We start from the raw sequence: 10,077 nt of genomic DNA, 5'->3' as shown, positions 1-10,077 counted from the left end.
GGAAGTGCAACTTCTACCATGACTAGAAGAGTTGTATGTGGGAGTCCTGGTATGGGCTGAAAGGGGACAGGAAGTTGTTTGGAAATAACCATAAAAGCATGATGTATTATAAACCCATGCCAAACTGAAATAATATGACTGTGTTCATAATTAATTGTCTATAGGTTCAACAATACAATGGAGCTTCCCTGGTGGCTCAGATGGTAAAGAATCTGCCTGCAATGCAACAGACCCAGGTTTGATTTCTGGGTAGGGAAGATCCCCTAGAGAAGGAAATGGCTACCCATTCCAGTATTCTTGCCTGGATAATTCCATGGACAGAGGAGCCTGGTGGGCTACAATCCATGGGGTCACAAAGAGTTGGATACAACTGAGTGAAAATTACAATACCACTTCCTATAAGGAAAAAGGACTAATTCCAATATGGTTCTTTCAAAAATCTTCTTGCTATTGCCTAGGTAATTTAGGAGGCAAAGAGATACTGTCATAGATTGTCAGTTAAGAAGGATTATGGTTTGTACATGTCATTAAATGTTAATTAAAATAGCAGAGGGAGGAAAGTGCATGTGAAGACTGAGGATGGAGAGCTTTTCCTGAGCTTTCTTCTCAGAGGAGTGACTGAAGGAGGGGTTCAATCCAGAGAAAGCAGAAAGGGCCAACAGATACAGAGAAAACTATGAGGACACATGGTCCTCTAACTCCAGTGGTTAAGTTCCAGTTTGGTCTGCCTGGGAAGAAGATGAATATGGAGCTTTATGGCTTGTCTTTATGATTTCTGACATTTCTTTTGCCTCTGATCTCACTATTGGGAGGGGGGGACGTGTAAAGTTACAAAAACTGTCTAAATGTAAATATTAAAAGAAACAGCCTCAAGTGTAGGTCGTTAGTCAATTCATCAACCTTCTCCAGTTTTGTTAAGGAAGGCGGGGCATGAAGAAAGTTGTCAGTTCTTTAGAATTTAAATTTTAAAAAGGGAATAGAAAAAGTGAATGCCTTCTCATTGTCTATAAACTGTTTAAAACTCATTAGCCTGGTATGCAAGGCCCTCCATGAACTGGTTTTAACCTCTCCAACCTTATTTCTCTCTACTACCTTACACTATACTGATGATGAGTAACTTTTGACCCACTAGCTTCCCAATCTAGTTTCAAATGTAGTTTTTCAGCTTGAAGGGTCTGAGGAACTTTTTTAAACTGCTGTAAGGAAAATGTGCCTGTTTTATTCTGACTTATTATATTTCTTTGACTGAACCTTTACCATCCCTTTGTGAAAAAGTGGGTGCCACAAGGGCAGGGACTGTTTCTATCTTGCTGTGTATCTTGGGTGCCTAGCACAGTTCCTGACAGGTAATAAACATTCAATAAATATTTATTGAATGAATGAATTAATAAAAGAATGGCTTAAAGGACTGGAAGACTGTTGTATTGGGATGGCCAAACAGTGAGTAGGAGATAGGAGAAGTAGTACTCTAGACTGAACAAGAACAAAGGTTGAGGTAATCTTAAAGATCACACTTTCTGACCCTTAAGGGTAAATGAGTTTTATGCTTTTTTTTTTTTTTTACAGAACAAATGGTCAGAGCTAAGAAAGGGGCAGAATTAGAACAGTATTCAAAGGAAGATTAATATGGCAGTAACCTGAAGGATGGATTGAGTTGGACGAGGCTGGAGTCAAGGAACTGAGCAGGAGAGCCTGGGCATAGTCAGTGGTCATGAGAATGGATCAGAGGCACCTCATTGCCTCATTGGAGAGACACTGCAGATGTGTAATCTATTGTTCCTGGCAAGTGACAGAAGAGTCAAAGGTGGCTCCAAGGTGCCTGGCCTGGGAAATTGTCATGGGGTAGTGAGGAAAAGGAGGACTAGCAATAACAGAAATAGGGAACATAGGAACCACACAGGTCACCAGATTACCAGGGAAAATCACATAATTAAAAAAATAAAAACTATGGTGGAATGTCAAGAAGAATCAACATTAATTTTTAAGTAGTCCACCTATAATGATATAATAAATAAAGTTTACACTAGATCCCTAGGTTAGATTCTCCCCCATCCCCTGAATCTCTTGTCTTCACCAGGGACAGAATTAGCCATGATCTCATGAGTTTCAACTGTTAGCAGTTATTTTAGCCTTGACCATACCCAATGCACAACTTAGTAAGTGTCTGTGGTCCCTATTAACTATAAGGACAGGAGAAATCAGTCAGTCAGTTCAGGTGCTCAGTCATGTCTGACTCTCTGCGACCCCATGGACTGCAGCACGCCAGGCTTCCCTGGCCATCACCAACTCCCAGAGCTAGCTCAAACTCATGTCCATTGAGTCGGTGATGCCATCCAACCATCTCATCCTCTGTCATCCCCTTCTCCTCCTGCCTTCAATCTTTCCCAACACCAGGTTCTTTTCCAATGAGTCAGTTCTTCACATCAGCTGGCCAAAGTATTGGAGTTTCAGTGTCAGCATCAGTCCTTCCAATGAATATTTAGGACTGATTTTCTTTAGGATTGACTGGTTTGATATCCTTGCAGTCCAAGGGACTCTCAAGAGTCTTCTCCAACACCACAGTTCAAAAGCATCAATTCTACACTCAGCTTGCTTTATAGTCCAACCCTTACATCCATACATGACTACTGGAAAAACCATAGCCTTGACTAGAAAGACTTTTGTTGGCAAAGTAATGTCTCTGCTTTCTACTATGCTGTCTAGGTTGATCATAGCTTTTCTTCCAAGGAGCAAGCATCTTTTAATTTCATGGCTGCAGTCACCATCTGCAGTGATTTTGGAGCCCAAGAAAATAAAGTCTCTCACTGTTTCCATTGTTCCCCTATCTATTCACCATGAAGTGATGGGACTGGATGCTGTGATCTTAGTTTTCTGAAAGTTGAGTTTTAAGCCAAAATTTTCACAGAAGAAATACAAAAAGATTTTTTTTTTTTACTGAGCTTTACCTGAGATTGGCTACACGAGCCTTTGATGAACTCGATGATGAATTCTTTCCTCTTTCAGGGCTAAAACATGATGTTTCCTCTGCCTAGACTAGTTTCTTCCCATTCTTCTTAGGACTAATTCCTACTCATCTTTCAGGTTTCAATGTCATTTCTTTAGCAACCCAAATCTAAAGCCTTCTTTAGATATAGAGATTATTCTCGTTACTCTGTTACTCTCATTCATAGCAACTGTTCTTTTCCTCCATAAAAGTTCTCACAATTTGTAATTATATGTTAAGTGTATATTTATTTATTTATTTACTATCTATTTGAACTCACCCACATGACTCTAAGTCCATGAGGGCAGGCTCTATGTTTTATTCACTCACCCTTCACCTAGCACTTGACAAAAACCTCCTGTCCTATATGTCTGTTGAATGAAGGAATCATTGATTCCTGGTCTCATCTGGGGACCAATTCTTGCTATGTTTTCCAGTTTCTTTATAAAAGAATTTTTTTAGTATTCTATTGTTAGTATTATCCTTGTCAGTATTCCTTGTTTTTATCAGGAAATATTGTTAGTGTTCAGTTTCAAGTTTAAGAAAATGTTTCCTCATATGAAAATATGTCAGGCTTCTTTGAAGAAACATTCCCCTCTGAGGCATGGTTTTAAGAAGAATTAAATGTTTGATCAACTAAATCATCTTTTTAAAAAGTTAAATGGAATCTTTGTGCTGACTGAGATATATAATTCACAGAAATACTAGTTACTATATGTAATAACAGACCCAAGTCAATAGTTCCAGGAATCATTTCTTGCTAGCAACAATATTAATAATGAGTTGACACTGTCCAGACATATACATAAATATTAAAAAGAACAGTTTCTCTCCTTTCCCTTGAGGTTCTTATACTTAAAGAAATAAGACATAAATAAGAAGTCTGAAATAGGAGACATTTTGGAAGTCTTTGTTTTTTTATTCCTAGTTTCTTTTCTGATTTTGTTTTTCTATTTCCTCTTGTGGCTCTCACCCTTTTTTTCTCTGCCTTTGTCTATCTTCTCCTTTGTTTTAATGATATTAAACATGCTCCCTAAATTCTAGCATTTACTGAAATCAAACTGCATTTTTTTCTTTCCTGATAATCAGGAAATTACCATAATTTCAGATCCAAATAGCCCAGAGAAGTCATATTTTTCTCAAATGTTGACACAACTGCCAGCCAACCAATGCCTGTGGCCTGGGGATCCCCTTCTAGAAGAAAGAGATACTCTAGGGCTCACATCTAGGGCTCCTGGCAGGTAATTCAATAAATCATAGTTATCAAATCCTCTGTAAAGGATATTTGCTTCCCACTCCCACCTACAGATATCCTGTGGGAATACCAAGGAGGATAAATAACAAGTACACAGCTTTCTACAAAATACTTTTCATTCATGATTTCATTTAATTCTTTCAACAAACCTGTGAGGTAGATTATTATTATTAGCATCCCATTTTACATAAAAAACCCTGAAGTTCAGAGAGATAAAATGACTTTCCCAAAGTTGCATGTGTGCGTGCTCAGTCATGTTCAACTCTGCAACGCTATGGACTGTAGCCCCCCAGGCTCCTCTGTTTATGGGATTCTCCAGGCAAGAATACTGGACTGGGTTGCCATGCCCTCCTCCAGGGGACCTTCCTGACCCAGGTACTGAACCCACATCTCTTGTGTCTCCTGTACTGGCAGGCAGATTCTTTACCCACTGAGTCACTTGGGAAGCCCTTCCCAAGGTTATTCACCTAGTAATAACGCCTCACCAGAATTAAGGCTCCGAGTAGGCTACAACTCCATAATTTATTATCTTTCTACCAAAGCAAAAACAAACCTCCATAACAAGAGTAGGAATAGGAACAATGGCAAATAAAGGAACACAACCCCAAATTAGGGAGCTTTCTAAAAACCATGATGTGGTTAAAAACCTCCATGGAACTTCTTACTGCCTCATTCCACCTACCCTTCTCCTTTAAACGAAATGTGCATAAACATTTTATACAGCAAAAGTTGTCCTAGTGAGAAGAGTCAACACCTATTTATAGGCCACTCTATCCAGAGGTGACATATTCTAACCAGGCAGCAGTCTGTAGCCAGGTTAGCAGTGAGTAGCCTCTCTAATTTAGACCCTTATCATCTCTTGCCTGGACAATTATGAAAGCCTCCTAACAAGATTTCATGCCTCTGATCTTGTCCTCCTTCAATCCGTCCTTCACACTTATGACTGGTAATGTTTCTGAAGTACAAATCTGTTTATGCCCTTTCTTACTTAAAATCCCTCAATGGCTTCTGTTATGGGCTGAATTGTGTCCCATAAAAATTCATGTCCTGAAGTCCTAACCTCTAGTACCTCTGAATGTAACTGTATTTGAAGACAGGGTCTTTAAAGAGATAATTAGGTCGAAATGAGGTCATTAGAGCGGGCCCTAATCCAATCTAACTGGTATCCTTATAAGAAAAGGAAATTTAGACACAGACACATAGAGAGAAAAGACCATATGAAGGCACAGGGAGAAGACAGCCATCCACAAGCCAAGGAAAGAAGTCTCAGAAGAAATCAAACCTGTTGATCTCTTAATCTGGGACTTTTAGCCTCCAGAATTTTGAGAAAAATAAGTTTCTGTTGTTTAGCTCCCAAGTTATGGTACTTTTGTTTAGCAGGTCTGAAAAATTAATATAACTTCCCAATGCCTACAACATAAAATGTAACTTCTTAGTGTGGCATTCTAGGTCCTTCACGACCCAACTCCTGCTTCTGCAGTATTAGTTCTGGCTATGCCCTATCTCTGACCATACACTCTAGAACATTAAATGTTTCTTATCTATATATCTTTGCCTAAAGTGCTCTAGTCTCTTTCTCATTTTATCCTCTAAAACTTAGCTCCTTAAGAGAGGTAGGGAAACAGTTTTCTGTCTGAGTGATATCCTTGATCCACAGTGAGGAGTCAACTTACTCCTCTTTGTCAAAGCCTCAGGCTGGCAGCTTCCTTGTTTAATTTCAAAGTTAAGAAAAGGCTGACATATGGATCTTAAGACACTGAAAACATGATCCATGAGTTTCAGCTGTCCTATTGTGTCTTTCTCTTCTAGCCTCCATTTTCTCTTTATCAGGTTCTTTGGATTCCCATGTGTGTGTGCTAAGTTGCTTCAGTCATGTCCGACTCTTTGTGACCCCATGGACTCTAGCCTGCCAGGCTCCTCTGTCCATGGGATTTTCCAGGCAAGAATACTGGAGTGGGTTGCCATGCTCTCCTCTCTTTGGTTTCCCAATTCTGTCTAAATGTGGGTATTCCTGTCAGGCATAGGTAATTCCTAGAAGAGGTAGGAATTCTCTCTCTTTCACCCATCTTCATTTTCTCTCATGCATTGTTATTATTCTCTCCTACCACAGAAGGCCTTCCTCTGTGCCACCAGGGAAGAAAGATGTGGCAGCTTCAAGCTTATATAGTCCCATTTTAGCAAGCCAAATGGAAAAAAAAAAAAAGAATTTCTTCTGGGAAAAGACTCTAATCTTCGGTCATGTGCCTGATCCTTGTACCAATTATTATTGCAGGGGAATGAGGTACCATGACTGCCCCAACCTGAAACAAATTCTCAATGCTGCTCTCCCTTCACTCCCAGCAACATACACAGATACTTCGGCTAAAGGTGGTGGGGTGATAGGGTCTTTCTAGAAAATTTATTAGCTACAACACGTTAAAGTGAGTACTGATAAAGACTTATACACAAATGTTTATAGTCGCTTTATAATAGCCAGAAGACCTTCCCTGGTGGCTCAGATGGTAAAGAAACTGCCTGTAATGTGGGAAACCTGGATTCGATCCTTGGGTTGGGAAGATCGCCTGGAGACGGGAAAGGCTACCCACTCCAGTATTTTGGCCTGGAAAAATCCATGGAAGAGTTGGTAGGCTACAGTCCATGGGTTCGCAAAGAGTGGGACATGACTGAGAGACTTTCACTTTCAATAGCCATAAACTGAAAATGACCCAATGTCCTCCAACAAATAGACGAACAAAGTATATAAATCTAACAAAATCACAGCAATAAATAAAAAAGAACTACTGCTAAACACAACAATGTGGGTGGACCTCAAAAATATCATGCTGAGCAAAAAGAAGTATATATAGACACAAGAATATATAATTCTATTTAATTAAAACTTTGAAAAAGCTATATCTAATTTATATTGACAGAAATCTATAGTGGCTGCCTAGGTATGTGTATTGGGGATTGGGGTAGTTGACTGAGAAAGGGCACAAGGGAATTTTCTGAGATAATGATAACATTCTATGGATTGAGTGATAGTAGTTACATGGGTATATAAATCTGTTGAGACACCAAGGTTTATGCTTAAAATAGGTGTATTTTATTCTATATAAATTATGCCTTGATAAAGGTGATATCAAAAATACACATAAAATGAGTGAAGTGCTGTGATAATAATAAAAACACTGATTTTTCAGGATAAAACCAAAGATCCTTGGAGCCCAATTCTTCTTTAGTCAGATGTCTAACTACCCATGGGCTTTCCTGATAGCTCAGTTGGTAAAGAATCCACCTGCAATGTGGGAGACCTGGGTTCTATCCCTGGGCTGGGAAGATCCCCTGGAGAAGGGAAAGGCTACCCACTCCAGTATTCCGGCCTAGAGAATTCCATGGAAGGAGTCAGACACGACTAAGCGACTTTCACTTTCACTTTTTCACTAACTTTTTCTCATGTAGGCCTGTCTTTCACTGGACCACTCTCAACTGTAGTACTCCCCAAATTCCAATCTGTTTTCCCCACCTCTAAGTCTTAAGGTACACTATCCCTCTGCTGATGGTAGAATAGCAGGTAAATGGCTCTTCCTTTAGGACTCAGGTCAAGCATCACGTGGGCTGACCTTCTATGGCACTTTAGGCTGCAAATACTAAGCCCTCCTTTTTTCAATACTATTCCCTGCATATTCTATTGCTTTCATTTGTTTGCATATTGACTCCTCTACTGGATTGAGAGCAGTAGAGACTCCTCTACTAGACTGATGCAAGAAGTTTCTTCCATCAACATAAAGTTTAGGGATTTTCCAACACATGAAAAACAGAGTAGCTAAAATTTCTTAAATCCTTACTATCTGCCCTAAAACTACTAACTTGATCACTCACTGGTTGGGACTATCTGGCCTATGGCTGTGATATCAGAGTTTCAGAGGAAATCTATAAGCTGACACAATACAATCAGCAACATTTTGCATTTCTCTAACATTTCAAACATTATCCGAAAACATTTTTTTAATTAGGAGGAGCTTTCTTGCTAATTATTAAATCCATATGTGTTTCAATGGAAATTTAATCCCTGTTTGATTCATTCACACTCAATACATCACAGTTTTACTTTTAAGAGTTATTTGATGTTCAAGAAGCCATTAGAACACCCATATAATGCCCATTTCTGAGAAAAGAGGATGTGGGTAAAATTAAGCAAAACCAAATGTTAACAAACTCCTTAAGGATTAAGCATAATTAATGAGGAAAGTTAAGGGACACTGTTTTGACTTTTCAGACTCTGAGGAAGTCTGTGTTGAGTAGAGAGGCCCTCACATCTTTATTACATATTTTCTCCCAAGGGACTGTGAGGAGATGAGAAAAGGAATGATTTAATGGGTACAGAAATGTTTGGCATTGTATTTCCACTAATATTTAAGTCTATATTTTCTAATACCCTCCTACCCTGCTACAAAACACCTAAACTTGCTGACTAAAATACCACAAACATTATTTTAAATACTACATTTGAGTTCCTAAGAAAGTTTTTTTTTTTTTTTTAAGTAGAGGGCCTAAAAATAAAGAGTGAATTAAAATTGTAGGACAAATATGAATTGATCCTATAGATGGGGAAGTGAGGGAGTTTGCTTGTCTTGGTAATCAAGGACCTGATGTTTTAAAAGACACATGGACAGAAAATGAAGCAGGATGCCAAGGGAAAATTGGGACCAGAGTTTTTCCACCATCAAAGATTGAAGAAAAATTGAAGAAAAAGTTGAAGAAAAGTTGAAAGAAATTGAAGAAAAGTTTTTGGCCGTGCCACATGGAGTCCTAACCACTGGACTGCTGGGAAATTTCCTAGATAAATTCAGATTAAAATAATAATAGGAATCATATAGTCAAAGGTATGGTTTTTGCAATAGTCATGTATGGATGTGAGAGTTGGACCATAAGAAAGGCTGAGGGCTAAAGAATTGATGTGTTTAAACTGTGGTGTTGGTTGGAGAAGACTCTTGAGAGTCCCTTGGACTGCAAGGAAATCAAAGCAGTCAATCCTAAAGGAAATCAATCCTGAATATTCACTGGAAGGACTGATGCTGAAGCTGAAGCTCCAATGCTTTAGCCAACTGATGGAAAAAGCTGACACATTGGAAAAGATCCTGGTGTTGGGAAAGATTGAAGGCAGGAGAAGAAGGGGATGACAGAGGATGAGATGTTTGGATGGCATCACCGATTCAATGGACATGAGTTTGAGCAAACTCCAGGAGATAGTGAAGCACAGGGAAGCCTGGTATGCTGCAATCCATGGGGTTGCAAATAATCAGACACAACTGAGTGACTGAACAACAGGGATTAGGAAGGGAGTATTAGAACCCAGACTTAAAACACCTTATTTGCTGATTATGGAACATGCTGGATAATAGGATAGGGAAAAGGGAGTAAATGCTAAGAGGTTGTATGATTTATTTCTTGCTTCAGTTATTTGCCTAATGGAAAGGTAGAGGACTAGATTTAAATATTCTAGTTACTGTTGTAGATATTATGTTAATCAAATATTCCAGTTTCTCTCTCTATTATACCTCTCTCTGCATGAGGATTGTATATTCTGCCCTGATGAACTCAAAGGTGGCTATAGGTATTAGTCTATCTATGTGGCTCAGATGGGAAAGAATTGGCTTGCAATGCAGGAGACCAGGGTTTGATCTGGGTTGGGAAGATCCCTTGGAGAAGGGAATGGCAACCTACTCCACTGTTCTTGTCTGGAGAATTCCATGGACAGAGGAGCCTGTCAGCCTGTCCTTGGGTTCCCAAAGAGTTGGATACCACTGAGTAACACTTTTGGGCTTCCCAGGTGGCGCTAGAGGTAAAGAACTCGACT

The sequence above is a fragment of the Cervus elaphus genome, chromosome 23, assembly GCF_910594005.1.
Source record: "Cervus elaphus chromosome 23, mCerEla1.1, whole genome shotgun sequence".
Classification (NCBI taxonomy): domain Eukaryota; kingdom Metazoa; phylum Chordata; class Mammalia; order Artiodactyla; family Cervidae; genus Cervus; species Cervus elaphus.
This window is presented reverse-complemented; position numbering follows the sequence as displayed.